The sequence below is a fragment of the Camelus dromedarius genome, chromosome 1, assembly GCF_036321535.1.
Source record: "Camelus dromedarius isolate mCamDro1 chromosome 1, mCamDro1.pat, whole genome shotgun sequence".
NCBI lineage: Eukaryota > Metazoa > Chordata > Mammalia > Artiodactyla > Camelidae > Camelus > Camelus dromedarius.
Window position 1 is genome coordinate 113255685 of NC_087436.1, and position 27097 is coordinate 113282781.

Genomic DNA, 27097 nt, shown 5'->3' on the forward strand with positions numbered 1-27097 from the left:
AAATCCAGTATAAATTCTTGTTTTTATCATATTCCAGTCCATACAAGGATGATGGACCCCTTAAACTGCATTTACCTACTCCTGGGGGGAGGGTATAGCTCAAGTGGTAGAGCGCATGCTTAGCATGCATGAGGTCCTGGGTCCAATCCCCAGTGCCTCCTCTAAAAATAAATAAATACCTACTCCTGACACTTCTGTTATTGTTATTGGGTATTTAAATTCTCCATAAGAATTGTTATTTAATATAGCTAATATTCACTGAGATTTAAACATACTAATTGCTTTTCTTTCCATATATCTTTGAACTTTGATTTGTGACATTTTCCTTCTCTTTGGTATTCCTTTTAGTCTGTTGGTGACAATTCTCTCCAGTTTTGTCTGTAAGTGTCTTTATTTTTGTTTTTGAAGGGTATTTTCCCTGGGTACAAGTGTTTGAGTCGGCGGTAATTTTCTCTATCACTTTGAGGACGTCATACTGTATTTTGGCTTCTATTGTTTCTGGTGAGAGTCAGTTGATTTTAGATCTGTTCCCTTTTGTGATATTTTCTTGTTTCACTTGGTTTTCATCATTTCTATTTTGATACTAAGATTGGGATATATAGTGTTTATTTTAAACCTGTGGCTAAACATTTTCCATAATTTTGAAATCTATTTTTAGCCATCAAGTCTTCACATATTGCTTTGGTCCCATTTTTCTTTCCACCAATATTTTAAAATGAGTCTGTCCTGCATCTAATATGGCAGCAAATGTTTACTTTGACTTACCTTGTTATTAAGTCTTTCCAAAGCATTACTCAAGTTCTTATGAGGAAAAAAAGTAGGTATTAAAAGCAGTTGCATCTTAATTCCACCTGTAACCTTAATTTTCCTTTGTCATGTAATCTAGCATTTTCATAGGTTTTGGGGATGTGGGTGTGTGAAACTTTGGGAAACCATTATTCTGCCTACTACAGAGCTCATATTTGTTTTACCTGGATTTACATTCTATTAGGCAAATTATATAATTGCCAGTGTAAATCAGGATTGGGAGCTGTTATGGACTGAATGTTTGTGTCCAAATCATCCCCTTCCCACACCATCAAATTCACATGTTGGAGCCCTACTTCCTAGTGCATCTTTATTTGGAGACAGGGCTTCTAAAGAAATAATTATGGTTAAATGAGATCATAAGAGGGGGCTCTTGATCTGATAGCATTAATGTCCTTAGAAGAAGAGACATCAGACAGCTTGAGCATTCTCTCTCCTTCTCTCCCTTTCCATGTGCCCACAAAGAAGAGGTCATGCGAACACACAGCAAGATGGTGGCTGCCTACAAGCCAGGAGGAGAGACCTCATCAGAAACCAGATTAGAAACCAAATTGCCTCAATCTTGGAACTTCAAACCTCCAGAACTGTGAGAAAATACATTTCCGTTGGTTAAGTCATTCAGTCTATCGTATTTTGTATGACAGCCAGAGCTAAGTCAGGACCAAACACCTCTGACTCTTGGTCAGTTAAAAACTAAATGGCAGGAACAGAAATACACATAGCGAGTCATCTATATCCAGATAGGGAACATTCAACACACTCCAGCATCACTTGGTATCTTTTAAAAAGAAAATGAAAAGCAAGACTTAAGCCAGTGAGTTGGTAAAGAGGAAGTTGGATTAAGAGAGCTTCTGTTGTAAATTTGTTTTTTTCTCTTCCATTTAACTTTTATTAAACTTCTTTTAAATTAATTATGTGGAACCCCAAATCCACACATACAATTAAATTGCAAACAAATGCATTGGGTGTGTGTATGGGCATTTTTTTGGTGAAGGTGTCTATGGCTTTGATTGCATCTGAAAAGGTTTTGACCCAGAAAAGATTAATCCTTTCTATATAGTTGCCCTCTGTGTTTGTTCTTTGAGTTCAGGCCACTTCCACTATTAAACTGTACATCCTGGAGACGCAGCAGGAACTCTGTGTCAACCAGATTTTCCAACCAGCCCATAGCACTTACCATGATGACTGGTACTTAGTTTGTGCTCAGTGAATATTAACTTATTGTTTTAAGTTGGACTGTTGCTTCCAGGAGTTGAAGAGTTGCAGAGTTAATGATTTAACCAGATTGTTTTAGTTTCAGTCACTTTATTTCAAAAAAGCTAAAGATGTTTATAATGACATACCACTCACAGAGCTTCTTGCCAATGGTATGTCTTCATCCTTTAAGAGGAAGAAAACCTAACTCATTTTTTAAACTTGTTTTGGAATTTTTAAGAGGTTTTCCAGGACTCTGTGGTCAGACTGTATCCATGTCTCCAATTGTAGTATGCTGTATAGCCCCAGAGTTGGCACCAATGCATTGTTGAAAATATTATCAGTGGTAAGGGACCTACTGCTGAGAAGTTTATTAACACAAATGAGGGGCCCGAGGAGGAACTCTTGGTAAGAAGTTTACTGATTACAAGCCTCCTCTGTCTAGAAATTTAAATAGTCTGGCCATTTAGATTCATTAGACTTGTGACTTAAACCCCTGAAATGCTTTCCTGTTACAGCAAGGGAAGGGTTTCTGGATTTTGCTTCTCCAGTGAGTTCCCGTTGGAGCTGAGGAACACGCAGTGTGTTTGTAATTACTGCATGGTTGGGGGCTTGCTTCTTATGTGTGTGTTTGAGTAGTGCAGGGTGATACCCCATCTCCTCGGTCTTGGAGGAGCCTCACTTTTTTCCTTCTTCAGTGCTGAGAATTCCAGAATTATCACCCAAGAACTAAGTGGAACCTTAGGGGTCGTCTCATCCTGCCTCCCACCTACTGCAGGAGTTTCTTCCACCACAGTGTATCTCAAAGATTCTTAAACTGCAAATTGTGTAAGAAATAAATTTTACATGTTTTAGATCAAACATGTTCATATGCATACACACACACACCTCTGAAAAAAGATTTTCAGGAAACAATACTTACCCTTACCATGTACAATATGTACCATCAATTCAACCTTATTCTAATTTCTTCTATTGTATTCCATTGTGTTCTTCTATTGTATTGTATTCTAATTTCATCTATTGTATTCTGTATTGTTTTGAATTTTGATTTCTTCTATTATGTATGATCAGAATATATGATCTGAATATGTATATTATATACATATACACACATGTAAGATATACGATGTATAAGATATAATATATGTCAGTGCTGGTTGGGTACCTATTAAATTGATTCATGGCTCACTAATGTGTTGCAATCTGCAGTCTGAAAACATGAAACTACAGAATTACTGGCAGGTGTTTGGTCATCTCGTCTTCATTTGAACTGTTCTAGCATGGAGAGGTCAATACTCCAGGAGCAGAATTCATAAGTGCAATACCCTTTGAACAACCGTTTTTTAGTAGTGCCTACTTAGATCTGGCACTGGTCTAGGCAGTCTGTGTCTTCAAGAAATATTCCCTCTAAATCAGGCATAGCCTGAATCTCCTGGTGTGGAGAGCCGTGTGGCCAAGAAGACTGGCAGGATTCTCTAACACAGTTAGGGCTCTTCCTTGTTCTGTGTAACTTTGGGATCCTAGGGTGCTGCTACTCTCAGTTGAAACTTCGTTTTTCTAATGTAACAGTCCCTTCAACTATGTGGCCAATCTGGTTGAATAAATGTTAGGGGAGTGGATGACATGGTCAAGTGCCCATTTACCACATTATCAATTTAGTTACTATATACATTTATTTATGAAACATGTTAACATACACACAATATTTTCCAATTTGAACAATAGTACCTAAAATGATATATTAAACATTTTTTCTCCTATTGCATTTCATGAAACAGCTTCATTCAGCCCTCTAGATGCCTCCTTGATGTCTCTTTTCAGTCATGTCTAGGTCCCCTTTCTGGATTCTCTAAGGATGTCCAGACCACGCCAGCTCCATTCCCACACAAGTTATTTGGGATTCAAAGCTTTTTGGGTCCACAATGCTGTTCCTGTACATTTTATTCCAAGCAGTTAATACCCATTTGCATTATTTTTCTTTGCTTATTCGTATGTAATATTGATAGGGTAACCACTTACTAAGTTGTTTTTGTAACAACTTCATGGAAATATAATTCACATAACATGTAATTCATCTGTTTAAAGTGCACAATTCAATGGCTTTAGTATAGTCAAAGAGTTGCGACCGTGTCCGCAATCAATTTTAGCATTTTTCCTCACCCCAAGAGGACACTCAGTATCCGCTATTAGTCACTCCACAACTCTTCCAGACCCCCTGGCCTGGGCGAGCACCATTTACTTTCTCTCTCCACAGATTTACCTGTTCTGGATACTTCATATAAATGTAATTATATAATATGTTTCTTTGTGACTGGCTTCTTTCACTTAGATTATGTTTTCAAAGTTCATCCAAGTTACAGCCTGTAACAGTGTTTTATTTCTTTTCATTTAAATTCGTTTTTAAAGTCATCTTTAATTGGTTTGTTTAAAACGATAACCTGTGCTTCCATCTGGAAAACCATACCCTCTCCCCAGAAATGATGACTAAATCCATGTCAAATTCCTTTTCCTCCTTTAAAAAATCCAGTGCCGCCAGGTGACCTCCATCACTTTGAAAATCAGCATTAATTGAGTACAAGGCAGACTAATGTATCTTGACAAATAGTTCTGCTTTGTTCCAAATAAAGTAATGAAAAGAACTCCTGTAAAATGAGAGCCCTTGGATGCCCTTGAAAGTACGGCTTCCTTTGTTCTGAGGAATAATTTGGGGAAAAATCTGCATATCTTTAGATATACATAGTATTTAGCAGAAATCAAAGGGGTTGTATGATCTTAAAGTCAACAAGGTAATAGAAAGTCACATTTCTTGAATGTTAAATAAAAGCCAGCTCCTGTGCTTGGCACTCCCTATATTTTAACTGACTTAATCGTCACAAGACCCTATGAAGCAGGAAATATTTTCTTCATTTTATAAATAAGGAAACTGAGTGTTCGGTAGGGAAGCCTCCAGTTCCACTTGCCTGACCGTTTCCTGCACATTACGTCTGGTCTCCTCTCCCTCTTTCTCATTTCACACAGTGCCCATTCCATCCACCATGAGGTCCAGTCAAGAGTTCCATGTCTCCAGAACTGTGCTTTATGGCGTTCAAGGGCCCTGTGGCAGAGTCAGTGAGGCTTGTCAAGTATCCCACGTGCTCTGCTACATGTCCCAGCCCTACTCGTAGTTATAACAGAGCCATATTACTTATTCTGTCCAAATTGTTGTGAATGTAAGTGTCACTTCTGGTTGGAAGCAGTAAGGGACGATACAAACTTCCAAATACCCCTTATTGCTGAAAGGACATAATCATAACATGGTGGTGATTCCTTAGGGCTGGGTTCTTGAGAGTCTCTGGGGAACAGAGTCTCCCCCAGCAAGCTGTACTGGACGTGTGGCATGCAAGAAAAACTAGTGTGTGTGTGTACATCATGACTTTCATGTTTAATTTGTTACCAAAGCATGACCTACTCTACCTGGACTCATACATGTATTAGACTTTATTTCCTTTGAGTTTAACCAACTTTTATTGAGAACCTGCTGGGTGGGCTAATGATACTGATGACTTCCTAAGCATTGTGGTCTTGGCGTGTGTACCCAGTAGCCCTCATTCCCCCAAGCTGGACTCTGAACCAAATGAGAAATAACCGTAAAAGAGTCATTAGACAGGGGTCACTATATCACTTTAAAAAACTAAACTGATAAAGCTGATATCGAAAATCAGAAATTGAGATCCAGAGACCACCACCTCCAGAATTAGGAAGGCTGACCTCTCTAGCCACCGAAGCATTTTTGACATAAAGAAAAAATTGCTTGCTGCAGACAGCTCTCTCTTATGAGAAACCAAAGAACATGGAGCTGAACCACCTATGCCCAATTTCCCCTTTTAACCTCCAATCAGAAAAGTCACTTCGTTTTTCTAGGGGAGGAGAGGACAGAAGTGCTGTAAGAGTTCCCTCCACGTGGAAAGAAACGTCAAGAATGAGGAGGAAACGCTCTCCCTAACAGCTGCGTCCTTTTGAACAGTGGGTCCAGCACCTGGTACACAGTCAGCTGTCAGTAAACGTAAATGCTGCTGTTGTTTGCAGGACACCGTGGCAGGTGCTGGGACCACAGGACTGAAGGACACAGACCCTCCTCTTGAGATGCTTCCACCCTGGCAAAGGGAAGAGCTAGCACTACGGACTAAAGGGTTGTGTCCCCATCAGACCCATATCTTGAAGGCCTAGTTCCCAACATGACGGTATTTGGAAATGAGGCTCTTGGGATATAATTAGGCTGTGAGGGTGGAGCTCTCATGATGGAATTAACGCCCCTATATGCAGAGATATAAAAGAACTTGAAGACAAAGCAAGATCATGACTGCAAACCAGCCGGAGGGTTCTCACCAGACACTGGGCCTGCCAGCACCTAGATCTTGGGCATCCCAGGCTCCAGAACTGCAAGAAATAAATGCTTGCTGTTTAAACCACCCAGTGGATGGTATTTTTTTTTTTTTTTATAGCAGCCTGGACTAAGAGACAGATGAGGAGGAATCACAATACAAGCAACTGCTAAGTACAGGACAAGTGACCAAGGTTCCAAGGGAGCAGCAAGGAAGGACCTTTGGGTCTGATTGATGCCTAAACAATGCCTGAGCTGTCTTCAGAAATTAGTAGGAAACTGACAAAGAAGGAGAGAAACTGTATCCTATAAAAAGAGAAACATGGGGAAAATGTGCAGGAGGTTTAAAACAGTTCCATTTATGGGGAACGGCACTGGCCATAGGGTGTAGGGTGAGGATTAGGGTTAGAAGGGTCAGAATATGTTGAGAAATGAGGCTTGAGGAGTGAGGCAGAGGCTAGATCTTAAAGACCTTTGAGATATTTTAGATAAGAGTGTGACATGGTTAAATCTCTCCTTTGGCATCCTAAGAACAAAATATATCAAAGAGGAGATGGCATTGGATAGGAGTTTATATATATATATGGCAAGAGAAGTTAAATCTTGGTATAGAATTTGGAATTCAAAGTTTGTAGATTGGATTTAAAGCCACTGGATAGGTGGGATCCTTGAGGGAGAGAATAGACTGAGAAGGGAAGGGGCCTTTGGAAGTGCCCTGGAGCATTTCAAGCCTTTGGGAAGAAATCAACAAAGAAAACTGAAAAGGCAGGATAGTTAGATGGTTGGAAGACCTGGAGGATGTGAGAACGTGGACACCAGAAGCCGGTGTTATACGACAAGGCAGGGTCAGCTCCACTGGATGCTCCTCCCGAGTCAAGCACCACAAGGAGAAAGAAGTGACCCAGAATTTAGCAACACAGGGGTCACTGCTGGCTTTGACAAGAGCAGTCTCGGATGGCTGGGAAGGATGCTTCACTGAAATGCACTGAAAAGAAAAGATATGGTGGCAAGAGGATTGAGGGACTGGACATAGCTCTTTCGGGGAGTTTTGCTGTGAAGAGGAGAAGGTAAGTGGGCAGTGGTTGAAGAAGATGTGCAGTCAAGAAAGATTATTTTATCTTTAAAACTGGTAGCAATTTGGATTATTTGTGTGCTGACAGGGGTGCTGCAGTGTAGCTCTCCATGGATACTTGTTGAGCAATTGAATGAGAATAGAGATTTAAAGATTAAATGAGGAGGGGGCACAAACACAGCAGAACTACTCAGGATAAAGTAGAGGGAAAAAGTCCATTTGTTTTTTCCCCATCTCAAACTCCCCCTCCCCCTCCCCAGTGGCCCCCAAAACATGACTGTGGATCCTAAGGCTCTGCAGTTGAGTTGGGGGAAAGTGATGTATCTAAAGATAGTGGAGAATAACAACAATAATAAAGGTGATGATGATGATGATGATGTGACGGTAATTGTGGCGATGTCAATACTAATAGACATTTATTGAGCACTTACTGAATGCCAAGTCACAGTGTAATAACCGAGCATGCCTAATTTTACCTGTTTCTCAAAACAAGGCTTATGAGGTTGGTACCACTCTTGCTCCTGTTTACAGGTGAGATTATTGAAACTTAGATATGGGAAATAACTTGCTCCAGACCACAAAGCTAATAGTAATGAGCAGAGCTAGGGTTCAAGCCCCCAATTCCTCCAATTCCACATCCTCTCACTCCTGCTTCACAGAGGAGACAGGATCTTAGAAGGAACTGGCCAAAGAGGACTTCCCTAAAAGTATTCACTTTTCACAAGACTGATGAAAAGGATATCCCACAAGGTGAGCAAGCAGATCCTTGAGAAGCAGCTTTGGTAAATTAACTTCCATCTTCCCAGGCAGGCCAGCAACCTCCTTTTTTTTTTTTTAAATAGTAGAAGAACATATACCACTCGGCATTACTCTTCTTGACAGCGGGAGATTACATGCTGGACTTGACTGAGTTTCTGTCAAGGAGAATTTATTGCAATTTCGAAGAAGGTTCTTAAGAGAGATGGCTGGTTTGCATTTATTATACAGGTCCTAAAAATATGTCGGGCTTGATCTTCTGCAAAATCACCTTGCATAAACTTCCTGCTTCTTTTCCTCCCCTCCCGACTCCCACCCTCCCCCCACTTTGTATCCAGTGACCAATCCCACCACCCTCCGACAGCCCAGCTTCCAGCGCCTTGACCCACATTTTGTAGAGCTGCTTTTCGTCTGCAAAGTGGAATTCTTACTGTCCTCAAAGCACAACTTGGAACCCCGCTGCTCCACAAATTCTTGTTAGGAGCCTGTCCGGGGATCCCCCAGTAGCTTTAAAGCCACAGCGACCTGCCATCAGTCACTCTGGAGAAATGAAAGCCGAGATGTGCAGATCAACATAACACAAGAGTGAAAATGATAAGAGGTCCTGTTTGTGGAGTCGTCACTGCTTGTCATGAGCTGGCAAGTGGGCTCAGTGTTTTGCACATGCTGCCTGTGACTTCAAAACAACACCTCATTTACCTTTATACCCAAATTAGCACAGTTGCAGTCCTGCTGACTTGATTTGTGGAAAGCAGCCCTTCTCAAAGTGTCGCTGGCTATTTTCGAGAGGTCCAGGTGACTTACATGTGCTCAGGGACATGACCATGACTTTGTCCTCCACAGATGTCCTGTGGGGCCACCGTGCTGCTGCCTTTGCTTCCACTGGCCAGTGGGACGGCCTTTCTTCTGGGAACAGTGGTGGCTGGTTGGTTATGGTTCTTTCTCCCATTTTGGCCTCAGTGGAAGTTGGCATTGGTCTTCCTTTACTGCCCTCCCTGATTCACAGGGTGGGGCCGTATACAGTATCCAACTGGGATCCGACAATGGAACAGGACTGCACTGAAGTTTCAAGGGCAGTGGAAGGGCTGTGCAAAGTGGGTTATAATTTATAATTCCTCCCAGCTGGCTTGTCTTTATCCTAGGGTCCCTTCTTAAACCATCCCCTTGCCTGTCTGGGGGTCTGTCCTCCAAATGCCTCACCCTCCAGCTAACTTCCAGCCACCACAAACACTCTGGGCATCTTCCCACTTCAGGCTCTGGGCCAAACTGATCCTCACCTAGTCTGAGACTTGCGCCAGGCCCCTGTTTCTCTTCTCAGCGTCAGCATCCTCCCAGGATTACTGACAGCGAGGACCTCAGCTCCCTAAGAGGAAACCACTATGGCCTGATGGCCCCAAGGAGATGCTCCCACCAGAGCGTAGCGTCAGCACATCACCGGCAGACACGGTTCTTCAGTGGAAACTGACAACCCGGTGTTGGGGCTGGAACAGCTCCTTTCCTCTGCCTTCCTGTCTCTATGTGGAGAAACTCCATCATGGCAACGCCACTGGCCTCTCGCCCATTCCCTGTCCAGGGACAGAGCAGTGACCGATCTGATTAGTGTGCTTGAGAAGGAGCTCAGTGTGTCTCCCTCTGTCACTGCTTATTTACAGATGTGAACACTCAGGAACAGGTATTCACAGGCAGAGTAGGTCAGTCAGGGCTGCTGTTTCTGAGGCAGTTAGCTTGTCTACATCAAGGGGGAAGTACTAACAATAAAGATCATATTTTTCTTCCTCTTCATTATATCCTTAGGATTTCCTACCAGTTGGCCTTCAAACTCAAAAGGGGAAGACGGTATGCTATATACATCTTCCCAAACCAAACCCACCTGCTGCAGGACAGCAGCCCAGGGCTGCCGGGCTCCATCTCAGTTCTACTCGTGTTCAGTCTCTTCGGGTCTGGTCACATCCCCAGTCACAAACCATTACATCAGCCAGTCTCCACAGACGTGGACAAGTGCTCAGTAGAGTCCTGGGTGCAAAAAAACAAAAAACAAAAAACAGTCCTCCACTCAAGAAGGCCCTTGACGAGGCTCCTCTGATGTGTAAGCAAGCAAATTTGTACTCGTTCCACAGCATGGACCATGGCTGTGTCAGGGTGACTCTCCTTCTTCTTAGAACCCCTCAGTGGCTCATCATCTTCTACATTGGGGGGTGGCAAGGCTTGGGATGTGAGGTCTCCGTAGCAACTGCTTAACTCTGCCACTGTTGTGCAGTGACAGCCATAGTCAATGACCAAGGAGCAGAGGTGGCCATGTTCCAATAAAAATTTATTGACAAAATGAGCAGTGGGTCACATTTGGATCTAGTTTGCCATCCCGTGCCAACCTGTGTTACTGGCTCCAAGCTCCTCAGTTTAGCATTCAAGGCTACTTAACTCTTTCGCCTCATGTACTGTCACTGACCACTTTCCACCTTCCCTTTCTCTCCACTTAGAATCCAGAGATACTCACCAGGTTATAATAACTCCATCCCCCACCCCCACATACACATACACACACACACACTTATACGCACACTTTGCTGTTTTGTCATTCTGTGATTTTATATTCACTGTTTCCTCTGCTTGAAAAGCCATTCTTCCCTCTTCACCTGGTCACCTTCTACTCACACTTCAGGTCTCAATTCTAGGATGACTCTCTCCCCTGGAAGCCTTCTCCGAGGCAACCATGGCTGGGTTGGGTTTGGGTATCTCTCCTCTCCGTTTCCATGTGGTTAATGAATGATGACATGTTTTCCTTTTCTGAGTCGTTCTCCCTGGCCATCCAGGGAGTGCCCTGGGGCTGGGGAATCAGTTTCATAATCTCCACGTCCCTGGGACATCAGAGAGTATCCAGCACTGATCAGCTGTTGAATTTTCACAAAACTGAACCGGTGAAGCCAGAGTAATCCAGAGAGAAGCGGACAGGTTTTTCTGCAGATGTTATAAAGGAGGAGTTCAGGGGTAGGCTGAACACGTGGGATAAGTATAGAAAAAGCCAGGCTTGGGAACACTGGTCCCCTAAATACTGGGGTCTGAGGAGTAGACGGGCAGGTTTGACATTCTTTACTTTCTGTCTGAGTTCAAAGCATAGCTCCCACGTACTAGAATTCACAATGCACTTGGCAGTGCAGTATTAAAGCAAATGAAATATTAAGAAAACCATGAGAAAAATCAGTGCATTATCAAATGGTGGGTTATACAGGACAGAGAAAGTCTGGAGAAAAGGATAATCAACAGAAGCTAACATAGCTTTAAAAAAAGCCTCTGGGGCTGGCATGAGGGAAAGAATACCCCCCCCAAAAAAATTATGGAATTTATCCCTTTTATTTTTTTACTTAAAAAACTTTCTATTGATGTATCATATAACCTCCAAATAACTCTTATCATAGAAGCACAGCTCAATGAATTTTCACAAACTAGACCCATCTCTGTAATTAACACTCAGATGAAGAATCTGAAATTTGCCAGCATCTCAGAAGCCCCTTGTATTCCCTCCCAGTCACTTCCTAGTTCCAAGGGAAACTCCTATCCTGACTCTCTCTCCTGACCTCTAATAGCAGAGGTTAGTTTTGCCTATTTGTGAACTTTATGTAAATGAAATAATACAATATGTCTTCTTTTGGGTCTGTTTTCTTTTGCTCAACACTACATTCTGAAATTCATCCAAGTTATTATGTTTAGAAGTATTTTGTTCATTCTCATTTCTGTTTAGAATTCCATTATATAAATATACCACATTTATTTAGTCCTTCAGTTAATGGAAATTTTCTTGGTTTCCAGTTTTTAGCTACTAAGGGATAGTGCTGCTTTCTAACACAAGTCTTTTGAGTGACTTATGTATGAATTTTCTGTTGAATATGTATCTAAGGAGTGAAATCACTGGGTCATTTTATATATATATATATTCAGCTTTCATAGATAATGCCAAATCACTTTCCAAAGTGGTTGTACCATTTTATACTTCCACCTGCAGTACGTGGAATCCCAATTGCTCCACATCTTCTTTAATTCTTGGCCTTATCAGTCTCTTTAATGTTAGTCATTCTGGTGTGCGTGTAAGGTATCTCTTTGTTGTTTTAACTTGTATTTCGTTGATGACTTATGAAGTTAATTACCTTCCAATAAATTTGTTAAATATTTCTATATCCTTTATGGTTAAAATATTTTACCTTTTTTGGGGGGTTGTCTGCCCTTTTGCTCATTGATCTATAGGAGTTCTTTATATATGTTGGGTATATGTCCTTTGTCAGATAGATGGGTTACAATCTGGTGGTCCCCTTTATTCTCTCAATAGTGCTTTTAATAAACAAAAGAAATTCCCATAATTTCTAATTCTCCCTTAGACTTTTCTCCTTTCTGGTTCATAGACTCAGTGAATGAGTCTATTAGGTATAGAGAGCTTGAAAACAATAATAGAACAAAACTAGGAGATCACCTGATTCAATTTCCTTGGTCTTTCTTTTGGGAAAATACAGGCCAGACAGAACGGATAACTTGCTCTGAGTCATCAACTCAGTCAACAGAATTATGGCCCAGGGTTCTTGTCTCCTGGCCCAAGGTTCTTACACAGCCACATTCACTCTTTCATTGGAGTAGTGGGAACAAAGTGAGTGTCTATGGCAAGTGGCAGCCTGGTTGTTGTTAAACTGTGTCTACAATGGTGGGAATTTCATCAGCCCCAGGGCCAGAGGACTAAAAGAGCAGACTCCTCTGGACCCAGCTCCCTTTACACCCCTGAAGAGGAGCTACAGTCCATTTAGGAAACTCTTGACCTGCACTGCTAAGCCCTGCTAGGCTATGCACAGCCTGATAGCTACCGTCTCCGTTCTAAAAATAGTGAGGAGTTATTTCCATTGGCAAAATGCTTGGGACAATGAAGGGAGAGGGTGGGTATAACTCTCCCACAGTTTTACTCTAGTAAGTAATTGTGCTCTAGCCCAAACCCTGATTACCCAGAGTGATAGGGAAATTATAAAGTCACAGTAGCCATTCATCTCATCTTCAGGAGCCGATGAAATGGCTTGTCAAGGCCACATCCCTCACCAGCCAAGGCCAAGTGTACCTGCTGAGTCAGCACAATGCCTTTGGGAAGGGACAGGCAGAGGGATGGGCAGACAGCCGGGTTACTGCCGCTGCTGAAGTCCTACAGAAACAAGAACACCTCGGCATCTCTCAAATGGAGCAGACGTCAGTGGTGACCCCAGTGTCCTGTGCTCCACTCATTATCTGGGTACCCTCTGGGGAAATTTGACTTCATCTTCATCAGACTGAGTTTTGTTTTTGTTTTTGTTTTTTAATAATCTGATTTGATCAGGATTTCACACCTACTTCCCATCAGCATAATTTATTTACAATACATAAGAGGTCAGAAGGATATGCCCACATGTGTATTTCTGGATAGTGTTGCTAAGGATAATTTCTATTTTTTCAATCTGAAATTTTGAATTCTTCTACTGGCTTGAACCAAAGGAAAATTTGCTGGCTTTGTAGATCCAAACTGGCTGAATACTAGCAGTTTCAAGTGGTTTGACCTTATGTAACAAGCAAGCATTATTGTGGTATTTTAAAAATAAGAAAGGCTTTTATTATTTATTTATTTATTTCTAGGTTAGAATAAAAATAACGCCAATACCTACCACTTAACGTCTCTTTATTGCTAAACCCTCCGCTGCTCACCCAATTTACCTGCTGTTTAATCTGCCTAACCATGCTGTAAGCGGGAGGGCTATTATTAATCCTATTTTATAGATGAGAAACTGAGGCTCAGAGAGCCCCAGTGAACCAATCACTCCACTGGCGAGGGCAGGGCTGTGAGTCAGGGCTCAAAGCCCTTGCTCTTAACTGTACCCCATCCAGTGTGACTCCATGCCCTCTGATTTCAACTGAAACTCTAAGTCAGAACGTACAGGCAAACCTCCCAAGGGTGAGACCCAGCATTTGTGGGCAGGGCTGAATCTCATTCCTGTGGGATCATGCCATCTTCTAAGAGCAGATACCCAGAAAGGACTTGCTCAGCAAATATAATAGTTAAGGCTTAAAGAAGCAAAGAGAGAGAAACAAAGGGAGAGAAACTTCCCTGTCCCTAGCTTTTCCAAGGTGTTCCTGGGCTCAGAAGTAACCCATGGGCCCCCGAACTCCCCATCTCTCATCTCTGTCCTCACTGCCTTCCCAGGACCAACACTCTTAGGAATCTATACAAAGGGTGTGTATTAACCACAGGCCAGCAGAGGGAGAACCAACACTAGCCTCTTCCAAAGTTGATCACAAACCTCTTCCTTGTAGAAGACGAAAATGGCTGTTAAAAGCTGTCCAGCCTTTTTCTTGAACGTTTTGTGGGACTGTGCAATGTTTCTGGCGCTGGTACGTTACTTTAATGATAAAGGCAGCTGTTACTTACTGAGCACTTACTGGGAGCCAACATCACTGTTAAGGTACTCTGCATACAACCAGTGTTTAAAACTCAATCTAGCTGGCGTCAGAGATCAAACGTTTTTACCTTAGTTCTGCAACTGCCATCCTTGGGTTTCAGAGGGGCTGTGAATCCCTGAAAAATTGTACCTAATTTGTGTGTGTGTGCCTGTATGTACATATAAGCTTACGTGCTTTTATTTTTACTTTTTCCTGAGGAGAGAGGTCTCAGCCTTCCTGAGAATCTCAAAGAGGTGAAAGACCCTATAAGATTTAGGGACCGCCTTAGGAAGAGAGGGCTAAGGAAAAGCTGCCTAGATGACACGAGAGACAGATGGGACCATTCATTGCTCTTAAGCCTCTGGGCTACGACTGAAAGGGACGGGGTTAAGGCAAGCATGTAACAGTCAAGAACACTGATCAATGAAGGATGAATTACAAACCCTTAAATCTGTGTTATCTAAGCCATGCTGGGAGTAGAATGAAACACCCTGTACTGGCGAGATTGTGAAACCAGTTTTGTAATCAGAGGAAGGCTCCTGGAACACAGCTGGGGTGGGGGCAGGAAAGGACAGACAAGACAATGTATGCGATTGTTTCAGAAACAGAACACAGCAAGGAAGTAGGGAGAAAGTTCAAGGTTATTCCAGAGGCAGAATCCATTCCCTTTGGAAAGCACCTCACAGTTTAGAAAGTTCCTTCAAATACATGTCTGCCAAAGGTTCTCAAAATGATTCTGAGAGGTCAGCAAGGTGGACTACTGCTTTTGCTCTAGGAAGAAATTGAAGCACAGAGGGGTTAAATTGAAGCACAGAGGGGTTAAGTTACCTGCCTAAGGTCACACAGCTAGCAAGTAGCCATGGTCGTCTAGCAGCTAGCTGTGTAGATTTTCCACTCTACCAATGTGGGATCCTGTAGTAAGAAACATGTTACTGCCAACTGGTTCTAATTTGTGACCAAAGGAAAGTGACCTTTGGACACCAGGTTGGTTTCAAACTCAAGCTTTCAAATATTCTAATAAGTCTGAGGGGCAAAGCTTAGTGATTAAGATCTTGGCCTCTGGAATCCACTGCTGGGCCCAACCCCAGTCACCCCTAGAAGCAGGGCAGGCATCTGGAAGTACTTCCCAAGCAGGGAGGGGAACAGTTGTGAATAAATACTCTGAGTTTCTTGCTCCTTGGTTATACAGTTCTGAGGTGGGCTGTACAGTTTCTCAGAAGGTTCCGGCAGGGCTGAGCCTCCAGTTGACCTCAGTGGGATCTGTGTCAACACCCTCCATCCACACACCTTCCTTTCCTGTCTCTCCTCCCCAGTTTGTCTCATTGCTTCCTGGGATGGCCTCCGGGTTCGAAACCTCCCAGAAAAGCAAATGCCCAGACAGGTTCAAACGTACAAGAAACTTCTGAAAAAAGAAGGAGGAGGGGGAGTGGACCAGGAGCCTTTGAATGGAAATCCAGACCTGCCCCTGGGAAGGAGAGAGGAAGGAAGGAGGTTTGGCTGGGAAGATTCTGGTGCTGCAGTGCAGCCCAAGACATACCTGATCAGGAGGATGGGGAGTCCTAGAGCCAAAGCCACTGGCTGAGGAGTCACGGGCCACATAGGAAAGGGCCTACACAGGACCCCACTGTGTTCAACAGCTCTGCTCGCACCTGGAAAGTGTGGCCTCACTACGGATATGGAGGACCCAGAAGGGCGGGGTCTGGGGCTGCCAATCAATCCAGTGCCCCTCAAGAGGAAATCCGGGTGGTCCTTCTCCTGCACATCCTTGTCCCTGGGTCTGATCCTGGAAACTCACCCTAAAACATAGCTCACCAATTCATAGGTCAACATGCACAGAATGAACCACGTGTTCACACAGCGCCCAGGCACTCACCACGTCATGCAGGAGTCTTGAGGAAAAGACCAAGATCAAGACTAGAATTTAGCGGGAAATGGAGACCCTGACTTTGCTGAGGGCCCTGTATCCCTGAAGGCAGTGGTGAGCGGTGGGGAACCGGGAAGGCGGGCTCTGCAGTCAACCCTGGGGATGACCAGCCCCTTGGCCCTGGACCGTGGGCTCCGAGAGCCCCGGGGACCTGGGCAGTATTGGGAGCAGACGCTGAGCGCACTCTGTTCTGCTGCCGGTTATCAGGAGGACAGAGAGTCTGCGGAAAGCGTTTCACAGGCTCTGCGGTAAGGAATTGGGTTTCCTTTGACGCACGCAGCACGTGATACTGCCTCTCCGGTTTGTCCAAAAACTCCTAGAAATGATACAACAGAAATATTTTGAAAATGAATAAGCCTTATACATTATTCTCCAACTAAAAAAAAAAAAAACTCAGAGTTCTGTGCTTGTTATGTGCAATATTGTCTGAACATCACTTTTTGCCGGTTTCCCCATAGCAACTCTGGCCTGAGAGAGAGTAAGTCGCAGAGAAGCAGCTGCTCCGTAAAGCGGAGGTTGTGATTTTTTTTTTCCCCCAAATGTCCTGAACAGAAGAGACAAGGAGAGGAAGAAGCACTGGGAAGAATGCAGGGAGACAGCAGCCCAGTCTGGCATCTGCTGCCTGCTGCAAACTGGGAGCAAGTTGGAGCCCAGGGTGCGCCGCGCACCACCTGCGCGGGGGCAGACAGCGCAGAAAGCAGGCTTCTCTCTGATAAAGGGACTTTTTGTCTAGATCGTGTTTCACAAAGGGAAGAAAATATAAAAAACACCTTAACGCTTATATTTTCAAGATACTATCTTATCTCATATGCTCATATGCTCCCTGAGTGTCTCCTGCGGTCCCAGGGGTAGGAGACCAGGTCACCGAAGGGAAATCGAGGATCAGAGGAGTTAAGTGACTTACATGTAAAGTTGTCAGATTGAGCTAACAAATTACAGAAAGCCCCAGGTAAATTTGAATGTCAGGCAAACAGTGAAAAACTTTTAGCCCATGTATGTCCCATGAAATATTTGGGACATACACTAAGAAGGAGACTATCTGAAATGCAAATTTAACTGGGTGTTCTCCTTTATTTCCCCTAGTAAACTTAATTAAATATAGTTAGTTAGTGTCACAGTTAAACCCAAAATGTTCTAATTGCAAAGTTTTCTATCACACTACACTGACTCCCAAAGACAAGAATTCAATCTGGACATGTGATAGTTTGTTGTATTTTTTAGATTCCACACATAAGTGATGTCATACAGTATTTGTCTTTCTCTGTCTGACTTATTTCACTTAGCATAATGCCCTCCTGTATACTTTTTAAAAATTTTTTATTTTATTTATTTATTTTTTATTGAAGTACAGTCAATTACAATGTGTCAATTTCTGGTGTGCAGCACAATGTCCCAGTCATGCATATACATACATATATTTGTTTTCCAATAGCCAAGACATGGAAGCATCTGAAATGTCCATCGACAGATGACTGGACAAAGAAGTTGTGGTATATTTACAGTGTGGAATACTACTCAGCCATAAAAAGAATAAAATAATGCCATTTGCAGCAACATGAATAAACATAGAGATTGTTATTCTAAGTGAAGTAAGCCAGAAAGAGAAAGAAAAATACCAAATGATATCACCTCCCTTACTTTAAATCATCTTTAGATTGCTTCTAATATCTAATACAATGTAAATGCTATGTAAATAGCTGTAAATACAATCAAAAAGGTAGGTAAATAGCTGCTGGTGGGCTACTATGCATACCCTCAAAGATGATATATTCAACTTATTTGACCATAAAAGCTCAATTTTCTTCTGAGAACCATGTAGCAGAATGGGTCCCACAGAATACACTTTGGGAAAGGATACCTCTACCTAAGCCCTCTTCCTTCTTGTCTCCATAGCTCACACACATTGCATGATTTCTAGTTCTTGGTCCTGTCCATTGTTTCCTGGAAAATTTCTCCAAGTCTCCTAGATCATTTCTGTCTCTAGTTACTATATTTCTCTCAAACGCATTCTCTTTGTCAACAATACTATCACAACTAACTATGGAGGATTGCTTGCATTTATAAAAAGGTAAGCTTAGTACAAATGAAAGGAAAATTTAAAGTATATTGGGGGAAATGGCAAATTTTAAAATGCCTTTCTCCTTGGTAGAAACAAGCTGAAAACTTAAATAGCTTTAAATGTTTAGGTAGACAAACATAAATGCTAGAATATACAGGCATAACAGGATAGGCTCAGACTATTGGTAAGTTTCACGTTTAGGAGTGTGGGGGCCAGCTTTGTTCTCCATGGAACCATCCTGTGTATCAAACACAGAAGGATGGAGCATTCATTGTTTAGTCGCTCACATCTCCCATTTAAAATGTTATTTAAGCATGAGGTCTGGCTGGGAGTGCCCTTGGCCCTCCAAGTTCTACCTTCCCCATCAGTTGCTCAGAGGAGTTCATAGGTGAATGAGCTCTGAAAATTGTGTAAGTCACAAAAAAGTGCTATTTTTATCATCATTATCATCAGAGAAGCAGGATAATAGGATCTGAAATGACCTTGACAATATGTCCAGCCTTAATTCTTGTCTCCTGACAGGACCATGCAAGGTGGCCATGACCTGCTTTTCTAATTTGTTCCAAAAAGGATATTGTTCCAAGGCCCCTTAGCAAGCTGCCACTGTATCTCACCCACAGCATATCGCTACCCTCGGAGATCACAGAGTACGTTCTAAATGCTTGCATTCTTTTAGCCTTTGATGAAATATCTTTAATAGGAAAGACTGAGGAGAAAGGAAGTCGAGCCAACCTTCACAGTCGTGTCTGTTCTGTGAGGTGGGGACCAGAGGCCCTCACTTGCCAAACCACATGACAGATGGCTGAGCAAGTAAAGATCTGATTCTCTGGTCATGATCCGTGTCAGAAGGAGCCCAAATGGAGGTGAGGTGAGTAGAGAGAAAGTACTCTGCACAAGAAAGCAAATGTTCCATTTGTCACCGGATGGATGCCTTTCTGTAAAACATAGTGAGAAGCGCGTCTAGTGGACTCATGGCATTCAGAGCTCATCCTCCTGGTCTACCTCTGGTTTACTTGTCCAGCTTCACCTTCTGCCACTCTCCAATACCCTACACAATCAGTCAAGACACCACACAATCTCCCATTTTTCTTTGAATGCACCTTTGCCTTGATCAGTGACACTCCATCTAGCCTGTCCACCTATCTCCTCCTTACCCTTCACAGGTTTTCCTGGTGTCACCGTTTCTATGAAGCTTGTCCCTAGTGACATAGGGCTCCCCTGTCCAGATCATTTCTCTCATACAGAATTTCTGTCATAGCACTTGCCGTGTTATTTTATAACTGTATATTTATTTTTTTCTGACTAGAAGACTCTAAGTTTCTTGAAAATAAAGCTCTAGTATCTTGATCCTAAAACCTGGCAGGTATACAGTGTTTGATGAATTCATACATGAGTGACTCCAAGAAGGAGCAGCTTTGTGCATAGATCTGTCAAGAATTGTATTTAATTAGGATTATTCAGGCCTAAAGGCAATGAGTGCTAAAGAATACCTTCTGAAAGAAATGCATTAAGCAGAGAGCATGGCAGTAACTTTCACAGCAAAATATTGTCATATTCTGTATTGTAATGTTCACATTGTAATGATGTTTACAAATGATTAGTGTCTGTAAATGGGCAGGCTCAAATCTCCTCAAATCTCACCACATCCTGGACACATTCTTAAAATAATCTCACTTGGTTATTACATTATGTTAATTTTATTTGATATTTGTGGGTGAGATTGATACTGTGTTATTTAGCCCTTATGTATAACTGGTCTATTTTGTCTTCTTGGGCTATATTCCTTGAAAACTCTACAATTGGACTGCATATTTGGTTATAGCAACTTAATGGCATGAATTCTCAAGGCAGGACAAGCTTGCTTTTATCTCTATCCTTTACAGCTATGTGACCTTGGATAAGTCCCTTAAATTAACCAAACTTTGGTTTCCTATTTCTTAGAAGTTGGGAGATAGGGTTCCTGTATTATTGGGTTGTTTTGATGGTTAAATAAAGAATGAAAAGCATGTGGTCAGTAGAATATACTAAATAAATGTTAGCTTTGTTCTCTTCCTTTCTCTTCTTTACATAAACATGATGCGCTGTCAGTGGCTGTTCCCTGATGGATGGAAATCCCTGTAGGAAAATTAACATGACCTGGGGGGCAAGGGGTAGTGTTTCCTCAGCCAAGAAGGATCTGATACCAAACTGGTTAATCTTTTCTTTTTTTTTTTAAGGGATAATTCAGAGTTGTCACTATCTCTTTTCTGCTTGACCCTTCAGTCAACTTGGGGACCCTTGTGGATGAGAATCGTAACGTTCAGAAGAGACCCAATTTGGTACAAACAGACTGAACAGCTGGATGGCTTTTTTGCTTCTAGCTACAGTGATCAAAAGGATACTTAAAGCTTGAGATCTACGTGTGTACTAAATTTAAAAAAAATGAAAGAGATACTCAAACAAACTTTAAAGAGATCTGTACCCAGAAAGTGCCTTTCCTAGATATCAGATAGAACAAGAACCCAGAAGTCAGGCTGTGAAAAGTACCTAAATTGCTAGCTTCATTTCAGCTTTAACTTTGCAGGATTTTTTTTTTTTTTCTAAGTGACCTAATTGCAAAGCACATCGTTTTCCCAGCGCGGCCTTCACCGCCATGACATCCAGCACAACCTTGTTATTTCCATATACATGTACTTCTAGGGAGCAAAGACTGTCTACATCCCTCCCCTGAGAAAGGCCTAAATGGAACAGAATCGAAAGGCCCATCAGATCATTTTATCTTCAACCTTGTTCAGAGCCTGGAACCCTGCCAGGGTGGATGCTTTGTCTTTCCTCCTCCCTCCCCAACTCCAGCTCCCCCAGGCGGCTCTAATCTCCTCTGCGTACCTCAGTCCTAGGAGACCAGCTCTCAGAATGAAAACTCTCTGTGGTCCGAGCTCCAGGGGGTGAGATAAATCAGCCCTGTGGCCGTCATCAGACTCCGAGGGCACAGTCTGCGGCTTAATTTCAACATGTTTCAACCAACAGGTGTTGATGACAGCCCTTAGCCAAGCTCGTAAATGACTCTCAAAGTCACTAACCTGACATTTAATGTCTTTCACCATGAAGCCCCATCTTATCACTTCTTTTGTTCATGGACCTCATCTCCATCCCACTGAACAACTCACTCTGCCAGGTCTTTTTTGTTTCCGTTGCTTCGTTTCCTGGTGATTCCATCTCTGCATGTTACACATCCTCCCAGTCCAAAGACCTTATCCTCCTCCTGAAATTCAGCCCTCATGACACAATGACACAAGTGATTTGTCCTCTTAATTCCTATGTCTTTTCATAGTTCTTCTCCGCAGACACTGTTTTCAGTTTCTATTTTGCATGACACCATTTTTGTCTATATGTTGGGATCCTATTAGCCTTGAAGCTTCTCAAGGTCCCAAACTGTTTTAATTCATATTCCTATTTTCACACAAGCGTAGTGCCTCATCCACAGTAGGTACTTCTGGCTCTGCCATTATCAAGCTAGGCATTAATTAGGAAAACTCTAGCTGCTTTAGCAAACAAACCTAAGATGTACAATGGATCAAACAAAATAGGAAGTTACTCCTCATTATTCACAGATCAAAGCAAGAATGATTTACCGGTAGGCGGCTCTCCTCCATACAGTGATTCAAGGGCCCAGGCTCCTTCAGTTGATGGTTTCATTATCTTCAGTTCATGGCTTCCTGGTCGCGCTGGGAGTCCTCTCCATTCTAGCCGGCTGAAAAGGGAAACATGCATGGAGGAAACAAGAGGGAAGTATTCACGAACCAGGCCAAGAAATGGCAAGATCTTGTCCACTGGCATTTTACTGTCTAGAACTCAGTCACATGACCAAACTCATCGTCTACAAGGTCAACTGGTGAAGTTAGCTGATGCACCCAAAAAGAAAAATAACAAAAAAAATGGACTAAATGATCCCTGGCTTCCCTTCACTGCTAACGAAAGGGACACTTGATTCTGCTTGTCAGACTGTCCCACGTCAGGAAAGAGGAACTAATGTATTTTAGGAGGAAAAATATGTATTTATACATACACATATGTGTGTATATGTGTGTGTGTTTTTATGACATTAATTCACTAAATCAGAAAATTTGATTGGCCATAACATCTCATTCCCCATGCAATTTGATTCATGGAGGTTCTATCAAACTTTGTGGGTCAGATATAACTCTTTAAGTTAGTAAAGTGCCTAAGGCATGGGGGAGATCGGAAAAAACATGCCTGTGAACCCCTGTGACACACTAACATTTGGGCATCAGTTTCCTCCTCTGTAAATGTGAAATGATAGGATGGCTCTGACACCTTAACATCTTACAAACCTAAATGAGAGAATAAAAACACTAATTTGCATAACAATGTCCATGCTACAAAAAGACAACTGCATTCTTGTCTGGGCCCACTCTTGGGAGGATGGTTTTTTGAATGAAATAAACTTTTGATCCAAAGTAAGAAGCTGGAATTAAAAAAGGCCCAAAGTCTGTGGAGTCTCTTACGTGGTAAACATTAGATTCAGATTTTATTATTCCTAGAGAAAACAAAAACATAAACTGAAGTAGGTTCATCTATGTCACAGTCCAGTAGCAGAATTAAAAATACTTATGGTCAAGGTAACTACTTAACTTAGTTGTGTCTAAGCCAGTGAGAAACTAAAGTTCTCCTTATATTTGTAACATTGATAATCATTTACCGATGATTATTGCATCTACTTAGTATGCATTATTTCAGTTAATCTTCATAATAACCAATAACCTTAGAAGAAAGGTATTATTTGCCCTACTTACAGATGGCAAAACTGAGGCTCAGAACCCACACGTTCATTCATTTGTAAAGAATAAATCTAGAATTGAACCTGGTATCTTTGGTTCCAGAGGCAGGATCTTGGCCCCTACAGAAACTTTTGCCTTGTGCGTAGTTGAGGGCACCATTCAAGTTCTACCCAGCCTTCAAAACTTACCTGCTCTGGGAATCTGGTGGGCAGCCAGCCCTTCAAGCACTAATCACTGTCTGTGCCACTCATTTGGAATTTATTATATAATACTATGAATTGCACTGATGGCGTATTTTCACAGAAGGTGGTCTCCAGATATTAAGTTGATTGGCACAAATCTTGCCCCAGTTTTGTATTAGTGTTAGCTAATTGCTATAGCAAACAATCCCCAAATCTGAGAGGCATAAAACAATAAAATCTGATTCCTGGCTCATGTGACAGTCCAATGCAGGTCAGTGGTGGGTCAGGGAGGCAGGGTAAATTTGGGGGTTCTCTGCTCCACACAGTCATTCAGGCATCAGTGTCCTCCCTTCATGGATGTCTTTGCCTTCTCCACAAGCTCCAGAGTCCTCCACCGAATCCCGCCAAGTGATGAAGGAAAAGCAAGCGCGTAGAGATGGCTGGTGCACTTCTAACCTCTTCTGGCTGGAAGGGGTTAAATGCAGCATCCACTACATCCAACTGGTGAGAATGTCACGTGAGCCCACCTAGACGCGAGCGGGCAGAGAGGAGTCTTCCAGTCAGGAAGAGAAGAAGGTGGACCTTGAACAAACACTTCATATTGCTGAAAGTCAGTTTCCTCATCTGAAATGGAAGTGACAGAGCAGTTGCAAAAAAAAAAAAAAAAAAATTAGCACACGGGAGGTGCTCAATGAAAGTTTGTTGAGTTTGAATCTCAGCTGAGCATAAACAGTAGGAAATCTTCATTCTTTTCAGAGTCACATAGAAAGGACAAATCAGGGCTTTTCAGGAGGCCCTAAGTAGGATTGGAAGGAAAAAAAAATAGGGGAAGAAGAAAGAGAGAAAATGTGACCAAAAAGAGAGAAGATATAGCTAACTAAGGTGTTGGTGGCACTGACTATTTTCAGTGTGTCTCTCCCAAAACCTAATCTTAGGTGAGGTAATCTTGGAAAGGACGAGGACCTGTTACTCAGAATTCCCACCGTGAGTCACAAACAAGGTGGAGGCAGCAATCATGTTGGTGCTCGTGTCTTCGACAGGTAATTAAACAAGAGACCAAGTTGGGAACATGCTTCAGACCTATAGGAAGACAGTCATACTATTAAAAATTTTCTTTACGAGAACAATAACACACAGATCGCCATTAATCCTCGCCTTCATCAGAAACTGTTCTGACCTAGTTTCCCACATGACTCATTCTCTTTGAAGGCAGACCCAAGTAGGTTTACTGAAGAAATTCAGGACCTGCTCCCCGTCACTCTCCACCTTTCATCTTTCACCGCATCTTCTCTTCTCAGCATAACGATCCCTTGTTTTGATTCCCTGCGATGGTTCGGTCCTCACTGTAGATTTGCATACACTGTTCCCTGTGCCTCAGAGGCCACAACACAACAGCTATAAGCCACCACACAGCTATCCCCATTCTGATGAAAGTTGGGGAGTCCATGCAGTAACCATCTCCTCTTGTTCCAGCGAGCCTGGTGGTGGTGACTGCTCCCCTCTCACTCCCCTGGGGGGTCTGCACTTGTCACTTCTCTGCTCTCCGCCACACCTTTGTGAGACCCTCCTTCCGTCACCCTGAGTCTAGCCTGCCATCTGTGCCTCCTGGGGTGCTGCCTGGTACGCCTTGGAAGGAGCTTTGGCTTCACAGGCAGGAGTACCTATGGGACCTCGGGCAGGTCACCTGACTTCCCTGAGCCTCTGTTTTTCTCATCTGTAAAACGGAGATAATACTCAATCCACTAATGTTAAAACACCCAGGTTATTGTCAGGACAAGTCAGTGTAATATGTCTGAAATTAGTTGGCATGCTAAAAATATTGCACAAGCCTGTCATTTACACCTCAGCTTTATTTCCCTTCCTTCTCCCCGTTCTGCTTGGCCAGCAGGTTGGCAGGCCCAAAATAGACTGCTACTGCCTGAAGCAGGGGTCATTGCAGAGGGTACTAGCACTCGGCTTGCTTCTCTTGTTAGGGCTTTGTGACTGAGGCAGGGGAAGTATTATAGTCAGTCTTTCCCTCTGTAATTTTTGAACCAAGTCTAGATGAAGTAAGTTCACGTTAAACAACCCAGAATAGTATTTCTCAGACAGGGATAGCATATAGATAGCATTTCCAATAATATTTTAAAACAGAGTGATTTCCCTGTGTTGTTCAATTATTTTAATTATGATATTACTTAAATGTGTACAAACAAATTTCATACATACCCTTATGCTTATAGTTCTTGTACAGCTGTTAATCAGAAACAAATTTGCAAATTAAATACAGAAGATGTTATTAAGATGATAAACTGAGCATATGCTACAATGCCCTTTTTTTTTTTTTACTACAAATATATAGAATAAAATTATCCATAACAGAGCTGTGAAACAACAGCTCTACAGAGCTCCAGAGAGCAGAAATTGTAAAGAATTCCTGAAAGGCTTGAGGCAGATGGGATATGAATAATTGATGAAGCTGTGGCCCTAAACACACCCGGGGGGCCTGCTCCTAGTTGGGGGGTGGCTTCAGAAACTGTGTCTAAAAGCTGAGGATTGGATGCTGGAGGAGGAGGGAGCCCTAGGGAGCTCTTGGTGGTCAAGGTGGCTTCTACAGTATCATGGTAGCAGAGTCCAGATGGCCTCCCCCCACCCTGTCACCACTGCCATGCACACCACACTTATGGGAGCAGTAGCAGAAGGGTCTGTCCCTTGGTAGAAGCAGTAAGTGGAGGCATTGGACCTAGAAGCAGAACAGTCCCCTGGGTGGCTGGTGCTACTTAAGGGACATAAAGCTTCTCCATGACTAGAAGACTGGCTACTGACCATCCCAGCCAGCAGTGCCTCCACCTTCGCTTTACCATCATGGCAACAGGCAGAATAATCCGCTCTCCAACAGGCAAACAGAAAATCAAAGCTACAAAGATGAGCATAAAACCAAGGTGCATGCAACATTTAAGAAAGTCAATCTAATAAAAAGAGCCAGCAAACTCAACCAACCCTGGTTCTGAAAACTAAGGGAATCAAATTAATATAGCAAATACAGAGAGACGAGAAAGCGTGTTGCATTCAAATAGAGACTCAACTAGAGATCTAGGTTATAGAAAGTTGTTGAAATAAAAGGAGAAATTAGCAGATGTACTGGATAGCAAAACACATAGGAGCACATAGAGAACTTAAAGCTGGAGGATCATTGAGACATTTTCTCGGAAGGCAAAAATGAATACATTAAAGAACAATTATGAATTAGAAGAAATCAGAAGTTCTAAGAAGGGTTCTGGAAGAAAAGAACACAGAGAACAGATGGAAAGAGTCAAAAAATTATAAAAGAAGCATATGCAATTTGAGGAAGACATGAGTTAGACTGAAAAGAAGAACTAGATATTGGGCAGGAGGAATATAAGATGATCCACATCCAGGAATATTGTAGAAAAATTTTATACCACCAAAAATAAAGAGCAAAACCAAGAAACTTAAACACAAAGAGGGGGAAAATCTCCTCTACAAGAGAGTAAGGATCATGTTGGCGTTAAGTCTTCTTCACGACATTA